Genomic DNA, 19,824 nt, shown 5'->3' with positions numbered 1-19,824 from the left:
CCTTCTAACTTGTGATATTTCGATACTTTGGTATTTAGATATGATGAATGATGTTATGTTTCCTATGGGAGGGTGAAGATAGGGGTGGGAAAGTAAAAATCTTAAAGGCATATTTTGAGATATTCAAAGAAGTTATAATGACAGAGAAAACAAAATAGAAATTATTTCCCATAACATTGCTTAATCCTGGAAACTTTATGGAGTGCTGGGACAATTATGACTAATCATTTTGATATGAATATAATAGTTTCTTTATAGCCATCATGGTAGTATACCACAGACAAAAGAAGACACATTTTTCAATGAAAATGCATCTGATGGATTTAGTACATGCTTTTTAAAAACTCAGTATGTAGTGATTTCTTTCTAGTCACTGAATTTTTTCATACTTTTTTGATCATTACAACTATAATATATACATTGAATAGTTAGCATAGCCAAGCCTATAGTATTTCACAACTTTCAATGCTGATGCTCACCCACGTTGCATAGTATTATTCTTTCCTCTTCAGAGGTCATCAGCTTTGTAAGCTGGTACTCATTTTTTATTCACATGTTTATTCATAGACCTATTGGGGGGACCACCCGGAAGCTATTCCAAATATAAGAATTCAGATCTTTCCATTATAAGTTTTCAGAAAATTTACTTGAACTATAATTGTTTCTAGAAACATTTTTGTATATGAAGCTTTCCTAAGTGCAGTCAAAACCAGAATACAGAGAGCAGAATACATTATGAAACAATCTCATTACATGATTATGAAAATGCAAGTTTTACTTGTGTCTTGAGTACTGCATGCAGTTCTGGGCTGCAGTGAACTAGGTCTTTCCAGCAACTGAAAGACGTAACTGAAGAAGGGTGTGATACAGGTCTATAAATTTACTCTTGCCACATGCCTTTCAGTGCAAAACCTGGGAGGCCTCAAGTCAAGCTAGGAGGAGCATTGTTCAATATAAATCAACTGACGTGTCTCTTTGGGCAGCAGATAATAGACCTGGAGAACTTGCCAAGGATTCTGTCAGTTTGCATGGGTTCAAAGGGAACTGAGGATGAATAAATGTATAGCTATCATACACAGCTCAGGAAATGCTGGGCTGAAAGTAGTTGGAGGGTGGTGGATTAGGAGGAGGAATTAGGATATGTACTTGACCTGTTCCTACTCTCTCACAGGCATTTGTTTTAACTACTGTAGAAGACAAGATATAGAGTTAGGTAAGTCTTAGGCATGTTCAATAGAGGCATTCTTATCTTCTTTGTTATGGATTTTGTGAATTGTTCATAGTTTATTTTCTCAGTCATAATTGAATGACAGTGTGAACGAACAGGACTACTTTGGGCACAGTACCTTGAGATTTTTAAAACCACAGTTCCGTTATTTTCTGAATGTGATCGAAAATGGTATTTTCTTTACTTTTGACTAAATTGTGTCTCACCTGTCTTTTGCCTCTGCTACTGCTACTTTTCTGAGGCCTGAAATGAATTTTTGAGCTGCTTTCTCTGTGAAAAAGAAACGAGCTTTATATTCAGGTCAGCATTGCGGTTGGGGAAAAGCTGTCCTGAGGTTATTGTGTTTCCATAGTTGCCTCTCTCCTGGTTGTTTTTGCACAGCTTCCCTCCCAGCTCCCCCTTACTTAGGTTCGTTGAGGTTGGTAAAGGTCCCTTAAATTCTGTGTGCAGAGTGCACCTCTCTTTACCCCATCCCACCCTACTGTGGATACCTTGAGTTTGGTGGGGCTCATCCCAGCTGCCTTGCATTGCCTTGCATACATCATCACTGTTGGCCTGTGTGTTTATTGTGAGATGAGTCAAAGAGGCTGAGTAGTGCTGCTGTTACCTGCTGTACGGCTCTAGGTAGTTAGTATGCATGATGAATGGGAAGCCTTCCTGTTTCAATGACCCCATATGCACCTAGGGTAGAAACACGTCTCACATGAGCTGTGTAAAAGGCAGTGATTTTTTTTTTACCTGGGGTCTGTGGATCCTTGGAGGTGTGTGAAAAATTGCAGACGAACGTGTAAATTCACAGCACAGGGAGTAATGCCGCTTTCAGAAAATGTGTAGGGCTACAGTTTCCAGGCAGGTTGAAAATCACTGAAATAGTCTGTGTTCAGAAGAGAGTTCCCCTCAGCACAGTCAGGCAGGTGCACTGGTAGGATTTTTTTTGCAGGAAATTATGTAGCAGTCCTTCATCCTGTCTTACCCTCTGAGTACTGCTTTGCGGGCAAATGTGAAAAGGACCAGAAAAAGAGTGTACTGTAAAGAACAAGTGGAAGTGGAAATCTTTATTAAAAATGGAAATGTACATCTTGTTGATCAACGCTCCTTCAGGGTATGTTTAATGATGTCTGGTTATTCGAACTTCAAGAGAGCAGTATTTGGAATGAAACATGTTTTATATTCATTATCATGACATCTCTCCTCCCCTCTCTGGTTCCCCTGTTGAGACTGTATTCACTTTGTTTAATAATAGAAATTCTGATAGGGTTTCTAGGAAAACAAAGCCACTGAGAGCACAGTTCATTCATAGCTGTAACTGCTATGTGCAGTGCTTTTCATTAATTTTTTGAAGCGGTAGTCAATTACTGAGTCCTCAGATTTTTTTCCTCCTTGTTGAACGGCCACTGGAAGGCAGTGCATTAAGCATCCCCTCCAACAGTAAAGATATCTGAGCTACTCCATCAGAAGGGTTCTGTATCCAATTATTTGCAAGTTCCTTGCAGATATGATTCTATGGAGTAACTGGAAAACATACTTCAGTCATTCTCTGCACTGATAGTAATTTAATAAAAATAAAAAGCTATTGATTTCTTTGTTAACCGTGTTAAAAGGCCACTATAATCTTGGCTTCACTCCACTGTTGGCAAAGTGTTCATCAGCAAGTAGATTTTTTACTTCTCCCAGGGCACCATTTATTAAATGCCATCTTAATGTATACAGATGATTAGTTTAGCTGAAGCGGGTGAAGATTTATAATACCTTCCTGTTATTTAACTTCTCTTAGTTAATTCAGATGTTAGCAGCGTGTGCAGAGATTTATCTCCTGTACTTTGTGATTTTGTTTCTTCCCTTTCTTAAGACAAATGTGTCTCTGACCTTACTGAGCCAGGAATTTGTGGGCAGGAGATATTTTTCATAGATCGATAAAAAACCCAGCATCCTATTTGCTGACTCTTATTGAAATAACCACTCTGTGATGCTAACACTTATCTTAGGTGACAGAGGAATGTCACTTAAGCTGTATTGTAAACCTCAGCTTGAATAAGGAGTTAAATCAGTAAAGGTGGACTCATGTTAAATTATGCTTTCTGTCTAAAACAGTGGATCTACTCTAAACCAGCTGTTTAGAGATATGCCTTCTCAAAAACCATTCATATAATCTATTCCCTTTGGAAGTTCCTATTTAACTACATTGACCATGGCTAGAGTCTAAACAAGTTTTTGAGAAGTGAATTTCAGATTATGAGAAACGGATTATATGCATTCATTCCATTTTAGGTGCACTTGTGTCTCCCCAAAACAATGTTTTCTGCGATGCTGAAGCATAAGAATTTGAAATCAATTTGTCAAGTATGATTAATACTGTTAGAGTCCAAGAACCTAACTGTTAACATAACTGCAGTGGAAAATCTTCACTTATAATTCTTTTAAAGATTTAGAGCTGTTGGTCAGGATCTGAGAGTCCATCTCTATTTCCATGCAAAAGTTATTTTCCAAAGGTAAAACAAGAAAGGGAGTCTGCTTGCAGATTAAGATACCTAAATTTAAATGTCCACATATAGGTGATCTGGATGTATAACTCTCATTATAGACAATGAAAGTTTAGCTGCTACCAGTGGAAAGCAATTCAGTAACTGTGTACTTCAGAGAGGGCTAAATTGTTCTCCAGGCTCCACTGACCAGATCTGCATGACTGTAATGGGAGCCTACATACTTCACTCTTTTGTAAGTACATACGGTGTGATTTTGTTCTGTATCTAGCAACATTTTACACATCTGTCACATCCACATGGAGCTAGCAGATGACATAGGACATGCATCACTCTGTAAAGGCAGTTGGAGAAGAGGTGGGTGTCCCAGGGTACCAAAAATAGCAACAGCTACCTATGGTTAGGCAGCTGAGCCATACACCTACATTGCAAGTCCTAAAATTAACAGCTGCAGGCTGCGGTTGAATCCAACCTCTACTTATTTTGGAGGAAAGGGAGTTTTCAATGGGGATGCGATTAAGTTACATAAATACAGCTGTGCACTGATGTGTAAGATTGGTGTCCTATCCATATGACATCCTCCTTGGTTTTCTCCTGCAGAACGTGCAGGTCTCCTAGCCTGACCCAGATAAATGCCTTGGGTAACAGAATCATAGAATCACAGCATGGTTTGGGTTGGAAGGGACCCTTAAAGATGGTCTAGTTCCAACCCCCCTGCCATGGGCAGGGACACCTTCCACTAGATTATATTGCTCAAAGCCCCATCCAAGCTGGTGTTGAACACTTCTAGGGAGGGGGCATCCAAAACTTCTCTGGGCAACCTGTTTCAGTGTCCCACCACCCTCACAGTAAATAATTTCTTCCTTATATCTAATCTAAATCTACCCTCTTTTAGTTTAAAATTTTTACCCCTTGTCCTATCACTACAGGCCCTGTTAAAAATTCTCTCTCCATCTTTCTTATAACCCCCATTTAAGTATTGAAATGCAGCAATAAGGTCTGCTGGGAGCCTTCTCTGAGCTAAACAACTCCAACTCCGTCAGCCTTTCCTCATACAAGAGGTGTTCCATCCCTCTGACTTTTTTTGTGGCCCTCCTCTGGACCTGCTCCAACAAGTCCATGTCTTTCCTGTTCTGGGGGCCCCAGAGCTGGATGCAGTACACCAGGTGGGGTCTCGCAAGAGCGGAGTAGAGGAGGAGAATCACCTCCCTTGACCTACTGGTCACACTTCCTTTCATGCAGCCCGGGATATGATTGCCTTTCTGGGCTGCAAGTGCACATTGCTGGCTCATGCTCAGTTTTTCATCTACCAAGTCCTTCTCTGCAGGGCTGCTCTCAATCCGTTCATCCCCCAGTCTGTACTGATACTGGTGATTGCCCCAGCCCAGGTGCAGGACCTTGCACATGGCCTTGTTGAACTTAATGAGTTTCACATTGACCCATTTATCAAGCCTGTTAAGGTCCCTCTGGAAGGCATCCCTTCCCTCTAGTGTATCAATAGCACCTCTCAGGTTGGTGCCATCTGCAAGCTTGCTGAGGGTGCAGTCTTCGAATAATTATCTTCTTGCAACACCTCAAATAATTATCTATTTCTTGTTCTCCCTTCCTGATACAACGTAACCTGCTGACTTCCTCCTGCAGCTCCTCCACCTGCTGCCGGAGTGACTCCACCAGAGCATACCTTGCACAGGTGGAGCTTACACCCTCCTCCACTTAGAACTGTGGGGTACAGACTTTACAGTCCTTCACCTGGACAGCAGCTTCCCTGATAGGAAGCTGTACTGGTTTTGGCTGGGATAGAGTTAAATTTCTTTGTAGTAGCTTGTATGGGGCTCTGTTTTGGATTTAGGATGAGAACAGTGTTGATAATACCCAGATGTTTTTGTTATTGCTGAGCAGAGCTTGCACAGCGTCAAGGCCTTTCCTGCTTCTCACACCACCCCACCAGCAAGTAGGCTGGGGGTGCACAAGAAATTAGGAGGGGACACAGCTGGGACAGCTGACCCCAGCTGACCAAAGGGATATCCCATGCCATATGACGTCATGCTCAGCATGTAAAGCTGGGCAAAGAAGAAGGAAGGGAGGGACGTTTGGAATGATGGTGTTTGTCTTCCCAAGTCATTTTTATGTGTGATGGAGCCCTCCTTTCCTGGAGATGGCTGAGCACCTGCCAGCCCATGGGAAGTAGTGAATGAATTCCTTGTTTTGCTTTGCTTGCACACCACCTTTTTTCTTTACTTATTAAACTGCCTTTACCTCAACCCATGAGTTTTCTCACTTTTACCTTTCTGATTCTCTCCCCGATCCTACCAGGCAGTGAGTGACTGACTGACTGTGTGGGGCTTAGTTGCCAGCCAGGGTTAAACCACGACAGAAGCTCTGCCTGAGTGCCAGCCTCCACTCATCCCAGGCTAGCCTGTCTAGTAGATGGTTCCTGGTTGCTGCAGAGCACAGCCCTTGCCTGGTCTCTGCCACCATGCTTCCTACCATCTCAAAGCACTGCCTAATAAGTCCTTCTAATTCCCTAGAGACCTCAAGCTGCTTTAGGGCATCTTAAATGTAATGACAATGTTCATACAACTGGATCGCATCCTGGTTTGACACTAATTTCAGTGGGAAGATAAAATATTCCCATCAGGAAAGACCTTGTATTTTAAGAACCGTGAATTTGTGTGATTTCACTGGCAATGATCTCCATTATGAGGTGTTCCTGGCACTAGGAACATTTGTTGCCAAAGCAACACAGTAAGGCAGACTTAGAATAATATGACGTGCTTTGCCTGTCCTTGGCAGATGGATTTTGGCTGTACAGCTCCAGTGGCAGAGGTAAAGACATTTGGAGTAAACCCTTGGCCTCCAAATTCCCATCTATTTTAGTAGGGCCAGAATTTCATTTTTTTCTGCGAGGGAAGTGGACAAACTAATTTGGTGTTTGTGCCAGGTGAGATTGTGGCTTAGGGTGTAGTACAATAATGCAGGTATGATAAAAAATGCAAAAGTGATAGTAATGCTAGACCCCACCTCATGGTTAAGAGGATAGCAATCTTACTATGAATGAAGAAGAAAGGAAGACAAGAACAGTATTTAGCTGGATTTCTCAACACTTAATGTTAGAACTGGGAATAGTGACAAGTCTCAGCACTGCTGTGAACAGCTGCTGCAGAGGCAGGGTATGTAGTCACTTTTACCGCTTATAAAGTAAAGAAATAGCTCTGGTTATAATAGCTGATTCACAGTTGACATTTCTATCTGTCTTCTGGCTCATGTGTAAGAAAGTGCATATACCAACTTGTTGGGGAACTGCATTGTTCACTGAGGCATAATGAAGTCTCTCAACTGTAACTAAAAATGTGCCAGTAAATCCTGCACAGTAGCTATAAAATTGTTTCATGATGTTATTGAAGCCAGCAGAAAATGGCAAAGGTCACACCTACGGTGTCACACAAGAGAGTTGAAGCCAGAGCTTCCAAACTGGGTATACTTCAGTGCTGCCAGTGCCCTCATAGAACATTTGCAGACACATCTCACCACTCAACTCTCCAGAGAGTTTCAAGCAAAATGAGAAGCACATCTAGCAACATTCACGTTAGGTACTCAGTTCATCTAAAAGGCAATGCTGTTCTGAGCAATGTCACTCATAGGTTTGGTTCAACTAAATACACCAACATCAGGGAAGAGTCACAGGATGACATCAGTCTTATGCTCAGACCCACTGTATGTTGATGATTTTGTGTATACATCCTGACCAATGAATGATAGCACCACACAGTCCTCCAGATGGGAATCACAATATCACAGAATCACAGGATTGTTGAGGTTGGAAGGGACCTCTGGAGGTCATCTTGATCAACCCCCCCTGCTTAAGCAGGGCCATCGAGAGCCAGTTGCCCAGGACCATGCCCAGATGGCTTTTGAATATCTCCAAGGTGAGAGACTTCACAACTTCTTTGGGCAACCTGCAACAGTGTTCTGTCACCCTCACAGTAAAAAAGTGTTTCCTGATGTTCAGAGGAACCTCCTGTGTTTCAGTTTGTGCCCACTGCCTCTGGTCTTGACACTGGGCACCACTTTTCTGCCAAGCTGCTTTCCAGTTGGGTAGTCCTCAACATATATTGATGCATGGGGTTGTTCTTCCTCAGGTGGAGGGCTTTGCACTTGCCCTTATTGAACTTCATGAGGTGCCCTGAACTCCACCATCTTGTGGTTACTGCAGCCAAGGCTGCCTTTGACCTTCACATTCCCAATAAGCTCCTCGTTCTTGGTGAGTATGAGGTTCAAGAGAGTGTCTCTCTTCGTTGGCTCGTCTATCACTTGGAGGAGGAAGTTAGAGTCAATACACTCCAGGAACCTTCTGGATTCCTTTTGTCCTGCTGCATTGCCCCTCTAGCAGATTTTGGTGTGGTTGAAGTCCCCCATGAGGGCCAGGGCCTGTGAATGTGTGGCTGAATGAATGACTTGCAGTAGGCTAGTAGTAATCTATGATTGCAGAAGATGTCCTTCCTGACCATATGCTGGGAAGTGGTACAGGCTCTTAAGGAACAGGACACTGATTTCAATTACCTCATTGTGGTCAGGAAGCATCTGGTCATCTCTAGATGGAAGCTGGCACCACTATCTTGCTGTCCAGCTGTGGCACAGCAGTGTAGTACTAAAAAGCCTGCTGTGACAATTGCTGTGATGAGTTATGCAAAACTCTATGTGTGTCATTAACCCTGAACTGACACCACCAATAAGACCCCTAATATATGCCTCATTCTAGAAATGTGGCATGCCCAATATTATAAGATCATCAAAAATCACATCCAGTGTTCTCTGAGAGAAGCCATGACTGCTGTAATCATGAGGAGTACCTTTCCATCTTGCATTTGGGAAATCAGTGATCACACTGTGTAATTTATGCATGCTGACACTGGACACACTTACCATGCATATTACATCTGTGTGTTTCAGAAGCTGGGCATTTTCCTCCAGAAACTTATGAATGTCCTTTTCCAACCATGTTATTGATACCAGTGAAACAAAAGAATATATACATTTCTACCAGGGTGCACATATCCTATGCTGACTACTGCATGCCAGTGAATAGTTTGGGTACAGCCCAATTCCAGCCAGATATCCATGGATTTTCCCACAATTTCATCCCTCTTCTACCAGTGAGGCAGATGTTATGACACACTGAGGGGAGCCCAAGAGCTAACCGCTATGGGTGCTGCTAGAGATGCCCCATGAGGAACAGATGGACACAGTCAAAAATGTCCAAAGAGATTAATATTATGTGATCTGACAGTAAAATGATATGAATGTTAGCCCTCAGATCATACAGTCTCAGCATTTCTGGGGAAAAAAACAATCATGGGGTGAATTTTGTACCAGATTCTAAAACAGTGTAATATTTGGCAGATACAGTAATTCTCTATCAGATCATACTCTGTCCCTGCTACTATCAAACACATACATCATGACAGCTATCTTTTACTTCCTTCTGTGTTGCCAATTTTCATGAAGAAAAACAGTGAAGGCTTTCATAACCTAATACAGCAATGGTCAAATTATGGATTTCCTACTCAGTTCAGTCAAAAGCCTACCACTTTTTGTAAAGAGCTCTCCTGTTTTCATACCTAAAAGTACATTAAAAAGTAGTAATAAGTGGTTAGAACCTTTCCTACAGCATTTTAAACAGAAAGTGAAGCTTTCTTTTAATTCTTCTGTGTCTGCTGGCTGTATACTTCACTGAGGCAGGGTATGATTTTTATGAATGATGACATATAACCCAGTTTTCTAGGAATACTTTATATTTGCCATATAATCTCAGTCTCCCTGGATAACTGATAGGAAGAAATTGTATGACAGCCTTTTTTTTTTTTTTTTGCCTTGCTACTGTGGCAGAAGGTGTTAAACCTATCCAGCTGATAATAAGGAATATACTTTCCATCAGCATATAACCGTGAAAAGAAAACCTTCCCAACTACTGTTCAAATTCACTGCCTTCCTTTGCTTTAACCAATTTCCTTAGTACTCTAGTCTTTTTCTGGTGTGCAGTGTATTTTTCTAGCACATTCCCAGCTAGGAGGGAGTCCTTGTGGCTCACCCTGGCCTTCTTTCTTGTTCAGTGTTTTTATCAAAAATTTTCCTTGGATTTCAGCCAGTAATCAGCCAGCAGCACACTGCTTTGGTCTGTTCCCCTAGTGCTTTCATTGCGTATACTTATTATGTTGCCAAAGGACTTTTAGAATGAAAAAGTAACATTATTGTTCAGGCTTCTTTCAAGTTCTACTCAATATCTGTTAGCAGTCACTAAGAGAGTTTGCTACTGCAGTACTTATGACCCAAATGTAAATGCAGTAGTTTGATATCCAGTCACCAAAAGCATAATAAAAATATGTAAGAAAAATGTTTGTTTTGTCTAGAGGATCTCACTTTTGTTTTTAAAAATGATTATATTCTGGTGAACATAATTTTTTCACTGTTAATGAAACTACTTGTGTTCATTTCATACCTTTATCCTCAGAGTGAGCAGGCAGCAGTATAGACATATCTGATGAGATTCAACTTGCTAACTTTAGTCTTCAGAAATGTAGTTAATTAAATCTAAGGTAGCTCCCATCAGTGTCTTTGGTGAGAAATAGGCATTTCTGAGGCATGACTCATCTGACTTATTTTAGACTTCTCCTTCGGGATGACGTGAATCACACCTAAGCGTTTTTTTCTCTGTGTTGATTATAAAAGGCGCTTAAGGTGACTGGCTCAGTCAAATCCCATCCTTCCTGTCCACATTGAGCTTCATGGGTGATTGGCATGATTGCAATTCAGCACTAACTCAACATCTGAAATTGATATTTGACCGCTGGCGTCTGAAATGAAAGAGCAGAGGAAAGTTTTGATTTCTCCTTTTGTTTCTGAATATACAGATGAGACTATTAGCTCTGATATGGGCAATTATATCTTTAAACATAAATTATAAGCTCTTTTAGGTGCATTAGGCAGCTATACATCCTTCAGGAATCATAGGCAACTGCAAATGATAATTAGCTTTGATGACTAAATCACAGATTTGTAGGTCTAAATGTCAGAATTGTAAATGCACTAAACACTTGCCCTTGAAAAGGATAACAGAAGCTTTGTCAGATGCAGTGCAACAAAACAAGGGACTGTTTTGAGGGAGCTTGATAGCGATGATAGAAAAAAGGTCATCTCCTGCTAGGCCCAAGGTGGGGTTTATGCCCAGGAAGACATTACTGGGAAAATCTGGTACATAAAGTTCTGAAACAATCTTGTTTTTTCCAGCGAAATTTAATGGCTGTTTGAGCTTCAAGAAAGAAAGCAGACAGAAAATGCCTGTAGTCGACCTGCTGCTTTTAAGCAGCAAAAGATGTAAGAGTGAATTGTATTTTCTTTAGTACAGACACCCAATAAGCACCTTTAGTAAACTTTTACCTGCCTTTGGAGCTGAAAGAAAATATGTAATCTGCATTTCTGTGAAGTAAAATATTTGTGTGCAATCACGGAGTCTTTTTTTTTTAAGGGCACACCATATGTGGAATATCTTCCAAATCATATGTGAATACTGTTAGCTCAGAGACTATTGTGACAGTCTTCTTGAAGCACAAAGACCATATCAGAGAACTTCACAGTACAGAGGACATATCAGTGCTCGGTATATCCTGTAAATCTTTCTCAAAATGCTTGAAGAATCTTCTTGGAGCAGAACAGTACCAAGTCTAGAGGGTTTATTACAAAATTTCCTTGCCCTAGGCACGGACATACTGGTCAGTTTACTGAAAGAAAAGTCATCTCTACACACAGGCAGGTTGTAAATGTGTCAAATTCATTCAGAAAAGGATCTGTGCCAGTGAAAGCACCTGCGGTTGTCCCACATGGGCATAATTCCCTTTTCTGGTGTTGCCATGTTCAGTGGATAGCGTACAAAACAGTGACACTTCATGGGGGCCTAAATTCTCCTTCACCTGGTCAAGTATGCTTCTTCTGTGGATAGCCCTACTGGGAAAATTAAGACACCTAATACTCAAGACTACCACTGTATTGCCTCCATATTGCTTCTCCTGCCTCCGCTTCCTTCTCCACACAAATTTTCACTTATTTTGTCAAAGACTTAAGACACTGCAGCTACTCTCTCGCCTTTGATTTCTCTCTCTTCCTACTACTCCTTTCTTCTTTCTTCATGTCACAAATATAAACCTCTCATTTGCTTTTCTCCACTTTGCTTCCATGTTATCTCCCAGTGTCGTCAGGTGCCTTTCTTGTGCTCTGACTGTTTGCTGAGAGTATTTCCCCATTTTCCACACTTAAGAAGCCCACCCACAACTCTCACCTACCTTTCTAATCCCTTTCCAGACCTTCCTTTCTCTCTGTTCCTGAGCTTGTTGTTACTCTAAACTCTCTTCTGACTTCATCCCACCTCCAGTCTCTCCTCCATCCCTGGCATATCTCTAAAAGTTCTCTCACGAAGGCCTTTGATGACTGCAGCTGCATCTCAGATCCAGAAGAGCGAGCTCACCTTTTTCAAATTATCGGGCACCTGCAGTGTGTTTAACTAGGTTTTCTACCTGAATTCTTGCCCTTCCCCGGGGATTCTGTCCTCTCTGGGCTTCTTTCCTGACTCTCTAATCATGTTTTTTTGGGAGACAACTCCTTTAATCTCCTCTGGGTTTTCGATAGCTGTTTTATGTCCCTATTGGCCTGCATTGTCTTTGGATACTTTTGTCAGAAAACAAACTCAGCTCCAGTCTCTAAGAAGACACAATCAGAGAAACAGATTTTCTCTCATCCAAACTAAAATCCTGGTTTCTCTCTTTGGTACCCCCTTCCAAATGTTCAATGATCTGCTCTACTTACCTGTGACTAAAGGCAAACTCATTTTTTCTGGAACACTTGGCAGATTTGTGTCCTGTTTGTTCAGTCTTCAGTCAGTGGGGTTATGGCTGGTGACCGGAGTGCTGTAGCAGTATGACAATTCAAATATAGCAAACAGCAGTAGAGTTGAACTAGATGGAAATAAATCAATATTGAAATGAAAGTCACATTATCTGCAAGAACACTTACATAAAGATTATTTATTGGCATTAAAAAATACGCATTTGAGTCAATTGTTTCATCTAGTTGAGCCAACATCTTTAACACTTCAAAAAACGAGCTTAAAGAGAATAGGTTTTGGTGACATCAGATAAAAACATTTTACGCAAATATTGACCAACAGTATTGGATGACATGCATGCTAGGTTTTACATATAATTCAGAAACCAAACCACTGCTAATAATTTGTTTTGGTTTGTTTTTGCTAATCTCATGAAGAAAGAGAAGGTCTCTAGATGTGAACTGGAGATATATCACACAGATATGGAGTCAGGGTGATGCAACATGGACCTGATTGTCCTTTTGTAATTACAATGATAATAAAGTGATAATTACTTCCTTCCAAGCTTAGTTTTAACACTAAATTTGAAAGCAATATGCTAATAAATATTAAGGGCTTGTAAAGGAAGTGTGTTGGTCAAACTAAATTTCTATGTAGATTTTCATTGCAAACATTTGTACATGATCAAGTAGTTGTGAGGGGATAAAACAGCATATGAGCTTGCAATGATCGTGTTGGGTAAACCATGGCTTTATCTGTCTCTGTTGATCTTTCCTTTTTTCAATTACTTGATACTCCATGAAAATGTTCACAGCTGGGTGCCTGTGTTTTCTTAAGAAGTTAGAAATGAGACTGACAGGTTTATGTCCATATTCACCCATGTAGGAAAGTACTGGAAGAGCTGCATTATTCCATCTTACTCTTCTGTGAGGCTCTATTATTCACCATGTAAGAACAGCGTCTCTTTAATGTCCCACCCGTAGAAAAACAACACATTTGTCTTCATTGTCACCTTTTGATTTCCAATGTATACTGAAAATAGTTGTTGGGTGAAAGAATGCTCACTGGTTTCATGTTAAGAAAGAAAAACTTCCCCTATTTCACATTTAGTAAAGTACACGGGTTTTTTTATAGTTGATCTCTCGGTTTCTCAAGTCTTGTTATGTATCATGAGGGAATACTTTGTTGCTTGAATTTCTATAACTGCCTGGCTTCTGTCTTCAAAGGGATGGATTCCCTTACATCTGGGGAACTTTTAATTGGATAATGTAACTCAGTGTAGTAACATAGAAAATCAACCTTCCATGTCGATGGTTTGAAATTAGAATCATAGAATCATTTAGGCCGGAAAAGACTGTTAAGATCATTGAGTCCAACCATTAACCCAACACTGACAATTCACCACTAAACCATGTCCCTAAGCACCACATCTACACATCTTTTAAATCCCTCCAGGGATGGTGACTCCACCACTTTCCTGGGCAGCCTGTTCCAGTGCTTGATAACCCTTTCAGTGAAGAAATTTTTCCTAATATCCAATCTAAACCTCCCGTGGTGCAACTTGAGGCCGTTTCCTCTTCTCTTATCATTTGTTACTCGGGAGAAGAGACTGAAACCCACCTTGCTACAACCTTCTTTCAGGTAGTTGTAGAGAGCGATAAGGTCTCCCCTCAGCCTCCTTTTCTCCAGGCTAAACAACCCCAGTTCCCTCAGCCACTCCTCATAATGCTTGTGCTTTAGACCCTTCATCAGATTTGTTGCTCTTTTTTGGACTCTCTCTGGCACCTCGATGTCTTTCTTGAAGTGAGGGTCCCAAAACTGAACACAGTACTCAAGGTGCGGCCTCACCAGTGCCGAGTACACGGGGACAATCACTCCCCTAGTCCTGCTGGCCACACTATTTCTGATACAAGCCAGGATGCTGTTGGCCTTCTTGGCTACCTGGGCACACTGCTGGCACATATTCAGATGACCATCGATCAACACCCCCAGGTCCTTTTCTGCCAGGCAACTTTCCAGCCACTCTTCCCCATGCCTGTAGTGGTGTATGGGGTTGTTGTGACCCAAGTGCAGGATCCGACACCTGGCCTTGTTGAACCTCATACAGTTGGCCTCTGCTCATTGATTCAACCTGTCCAGATCCCTCTGCAGAGCCTTCTTACCCTCAGGCAGATCAACACTCCCGCCCAACTTGGTGTTGTCTGCAAACTTACTGAGGGTGCACTCAATCCCCTCGTCCAGAACATTGATAAAGATATTAAAGAGAAATGGCCCCAATATTGAGCCCTGCTGAACACCACTTGTGACTGGCTGCCAGCTGGATTTAAATCCATTCACCACAACTCTTTGGGCCTGGCCTTCCAACCAGTTTTTTACCCAGCGAAGCATACGCCCATCCAAGCCGTGAGCAGTCAGTTCCAGCAGGAGAATGCTGTGGGAAATGGTGTCAAAGGCTTTACTAAAGTCTAGGCAGAGAACACCCACAGCCTTTCCCTCATCCAGTAAGCTGGTTGCCTTGTCATAGAAGGAGATCAGGTTAGTCAAGCAAGACCTGCCTTTCATAAATCCCTGCTAAGTCGGCCCGATCACCTGCTTGTCCTATTAAATTGTTTAGTCATTAGAAATATAATAAACCCTTTTGGTAGCTAGTACTTCATCTGAATATTAAATGCTGGATATAAAAGAAAATAGTACTTATGCTTAATCGCATATTTCAAACTAGTTTTAATAACGTACCATTTTTAATATCACTCAATAGTGTATACTATTATTGTCCTTTGAGCCACTGGATATCCTTGTTTCTCTGATTCAAAGTATGTAAAAACCTTTATCTGGAACAATCTAATAACAGGTTTTAAAAAATTCTATGACCTTTAATTAACGTGATGTCATAATTCACTTCCATATCCAGGAAAAAACTCAGTTCTTTGTATAAAGATTGCTGGGGCAATTCTCTCAGGGCCATAACTTCAGCTAGAGTAAATTGTGTGCTTTGAAGGAATTATGCAGATACTTACCATCTGGCAAGGGATGTGAAGGGCAACAAGAAGGGTTTCTTCAAGTACATCAGTAGCAAAAGGAAGACTAAGGAAAATGTGAGCCCGCTGCTGAATGAGGAGAGTGCCCTGGTGATGGAGGATACAGAGAAGGCAGAGTTGCTGAATGCCTTCTTTGCTTCAGTCTTTACTGCTAAGGCTGGCCCTCAGGAATCCCAGGCCCTAGATGATACGAGAGAAAGTCTGGAGAAAGGAAGACTTTCCCTTGGTCAAGGAGGATCGGATTAGAGATCATTTAGGCAAATTGGATGCCCAGAAATCCATGGGCCCCGATGGGATGCATCCATGAGTGCTGAGGGAGCTGGCAGATGTTATTGCCAAGCTACTCTCCGTCATCTTTGAAAGGATATGGAGAACAGGAGAGGTGCCTGAGGACTGGAGGAAGTGCAAGAAGGAGGACCCAGGAAACTACAGGACGGGCAGCCTCACCTCCATCCCTGGAAAGGTGATGGAACTGCTCATTCTGGATGTCATCTCTAAGCATGTGGAGGAAAAGAAGGCTATCGGGAGTAGTCAACATGGATTCACCGAGGGGAAATCATGCTTGACCAATCTAATAGCCTTTTATGGTGGCTTGACTGGGTGAGTAGATGAGGGGAGAGCAGAGAATGTTGTCTACCTTGACTTCAGCAAGGCTTTTGACATTGTCTCCCGTAGCATCCTCATAGGTAAGCTTAGGAAGTGTGGCTTAGATGAGTGGACAGTGAGGTGGATTGAGAACTGGCTGAATGGCAGAGCTCAGAGGGTTCTGATCAGTAGTGCAGAGTCTAGTTGGAAGCCTGTAGCTAGTGGTGTTCTCCAGGGGTCAGTACTGGGTCCAGTCTTGTTTAATTTATTCATCAATTACCTGGGCAAAGGGACAGAGTGTACACTCAGCAAATTTGCTGATGACACAAAACTGGGAGGAGTGGCCGATACACCTGAAGGCTGTGCTGCCATTCAGTGAGACCTGGGCAGGCTAAAGAGTTGGGCAGAGAGGAATCTAATGAAATTCAATAAAGGCAAGTGTACGGTCCTGCACCTAGGGAGGAATTATCCCATTTACCAGTACAGTTTGGGGGTTGACCTGCTGGAAAGCAGCTCTGAGGAGAAGGACCTGGGAGTCCTGGTGGACAGCAAGCTCACCATGAGCCAGCAGTGTGCCCTTGTGGCCAAGAAGGCCAATGGTATCCTGGGGTGCATTAGGAAGAGTGTGACCAGAAGGTTGAGGGAGGTTATCCTCCCCCTCTACACCACCCTAGTGAGGCCACACCTGGAGTACTCTGTCCAGTTCTGGGCCACCCAGTTCAAGAAAGACAAGAAACTACTGGAGAGAGTCCAGCGGAGGACTACAAAGATGATCAGAGGACTGGAGCGTCTCTCTTATGAAGAAAAGCTGAGAGAGCTGGGTATGTTTAGCCTGGAGAAGAGAAGGGTGAAGGAGGATTTTGTCAATACTTACAAATACCTTAGGGGCAGGTGTCAAGAGGATGGGGCCCGACTTTTCTCAGTGGTGCCCAGTGACAGCGCAAGGGGCAACAGGCACAAACTGAAACATGGGACGTTCCATCTCAATATGAGGAAAAACTTCTTTACTTGGAGGGTGACAGAGCACTGGAATAGGCTGTGCAGGGAGGTTGTGGATTCTCCTTCTCTGGAGATATTCAAAATTCACCTGGATGTGACTCTGTGCAACATGCTCTAGGTGAACCTGCTTTGGTAGGGGTTGGACTAGATCACAGAATCACAGGTTCAGCTAGGTTGGAAGAGACCTCCTGGATCATTGAGTCCAAGCTTTGACCTAACACCACTGTGTCAACTAGACCATGGCACTAAGTGCCACATCCAGTCTTTTCTCAAATACCTCCAGGGATGGTGACTCCAACACCTCCCTGGGTAGCCCATTCCAATGCCTAATAACCTTTTCTGTGAAGAAATTTTTCCTAATGTCTACCCTGAACCTCCCCTGACGCAGCTTGAGGCTATGTCCTCTAGTCCTGCCACTAGCTGCCTGAGAGAAGAGGCTGACCTCCGTGCCGCTACAACGTCCTTTCAGGTAGTTGTAGAGAGCGACAAGGTCTCCCCTCAGCCTCCTTTTTCTAGACTGAACAACCTCAGTTCCCTAAGCCACTCCTCATAACACTTGTTCTCTAGACCCTTCATCAGATTTGTTGCCCTTCTCTGGACTTGCTCCAGCACCTCAATGTCTTTCTTGAAGTGAGGGGCCCAGAACTCGACACAGTACTCGAGGTGTGGCCTCACCAGTGCTGAGTACAGGGGAACAGTTACTTCCCTAGTCCTGCTGGCCACACTATTCCTGATACAAACCAGGATGCTGTTGGCCTTCTTGGCCACCTGGGCACACTGCTGGCTCATGTTCAGCCGGCTGTCCACCAACACTACCAGGTCCTTTTCCACCAGGCCGCTTTCCAACCACTCTTCCCTCAGCCTGTAGCGCTGTATGGGGTTGTTGTGGCCACAGTGCAGGACCCGGTCCTTGGCCTTGTTGAACTTCATGCCATTGGTCTCAGCCCATCTATCTAACCTGTCCAGATCCCTCTGCAGAGCCTTGCTAACCTCAGGCAGATCAACACTCCCACCCAACTTAGTGTTGTCCAAGAATTTACTGAGGGTGCAGTCGATGCCCTCATCCAGATCATCAATAAAGATATTAAACAGGACTGGGCCCAGTACTGAGCCCTGGGGGACACCACTAGTGACCGCCCACCAACTGGATGTGGTACCGTTCACCACCACTCTCTGGGTCTGGCCATCCAGACAGTTCTTAACCCAGCAAAGAGTGCACCTGTCCAAGCCGTGAATTGCCAGCTTATCCAGGAGAATGTCATGAGGGACAGTATCAAAGGCTTTGCTGAAGTCCAAGTATACTACATCCACAGCCTTTCTCTCATTCACTAGGTGGGTCACCTGGTCATAAAAAGAGATCACGTTGGTCAGGCAGGACCTGCCTTTCCTAAACCCATGCTGACTGGGCCTGATCCCCTGATTGTCCTCTATGTGCTGTGTAATCACACTCAAGATGATCTGTTCCATGACCTTGCCAGGCACCGAGGTCAGGCTGACAGGCCTATAGTTTCCGGAATCCTCCTTCCTGCCCTTCTTGTGGATGGGTGTTATATCGGCCAGCATCCAGTCATCTGGGACCTCCATGGTTAGCCAGGACTACTGATAAATAATGGAGAGTGGCTTAGCAAGGTCTTCTGCCAGCTCCCTCAGTACCTTTGGGTGGATATTGTCTAGTCCCGTAGACTTGTGAGCGTCCAAGAGGCACAGCAGGTCACTAACTACTGCCTCTTGCATTACAGGGAGTCTATTCTGCTCCCCGTCCATGTCTACTGGCTCAGGGGGGGCAGTTGCCTTAAGGACAACTGGTCTTACTGTGAAAAACTGAGGCAAAAAAGATTTTAAGCACCTCAGCCTTTTCCTCATCCCTGGTCACAATGTTCCCCCCCGCATCCAATAAAGAATGGAGATATTCCCTTGATTTCCTTTTGTCGTTTATGCATTTATAAAAACACTTTTTATTATCTTTTACTGCAGTGGCCAGACTGAGTTCTAGTTGAGCTTTTGCCTTTCTAATTTTCTTTCTCCATGACCTAACGACATCCTTGTACTCTTCCTTTGTGATCCCCAGAGGTCCCTTCCAACCCCAACCATTCTGTGATTCTGTGATTCGGTAAATGTAGAATGATTTTCTTGTGAAATCAGGCAAAATCATGTCAGAATCATCAGATGTGTGGTTTTTTTTGATCTGGCAGTGATATTTTGACAGCTGGTAACCATAGCAACCAAATAGGTTTTAAAGGCTGCAAACAGTTCAACACTCTGTTGAACTGACAAAATGGCATGCTGCAGACAAAATGGCAAAATGAATTGTATGCCTTTTGGGACTGCTACATGAAGGGATAGGCTCTTTTTGTTTGAGACACTTTTGACCTTGAATATGGAAATTATTATTTTTTTCCAGATGTGGGTACAAAATAAAGTGTCTCAAAATACTGACATAAATGCTGCTGCAAATGGCATTGTAGACAGTATTGTGAGTCCCAGTTTAGTACTGCTGTCATCTCTGCCATGGATGTGTTTTTGCTGCTAGGGAGAATATGTCCAAACTGGGTGCTAGGAGCTGTGGGGGGGCAGCACAAGGGCAGGCTTCTGTCCTACCTGGCAGTAGCACTGCAAGTAGAG

Source organism: Nyctibius grandis, chromosome 2 (assembly GCF_013368605.1).
Source record: "Nyctibius grandis isolate bNycGra1 chromosome 2, bNycGra1.pri, whole genome shotgun sequence".
Lineage (NCBI taxonomy): Eukaryota > Metazoa > Chordata > Aves > Nyctibiiformes > Nyctibiidae > Nyctibius > Nyctibius grandis.
Note: the sequence above shows the minus strand (reverse complement) of the source record.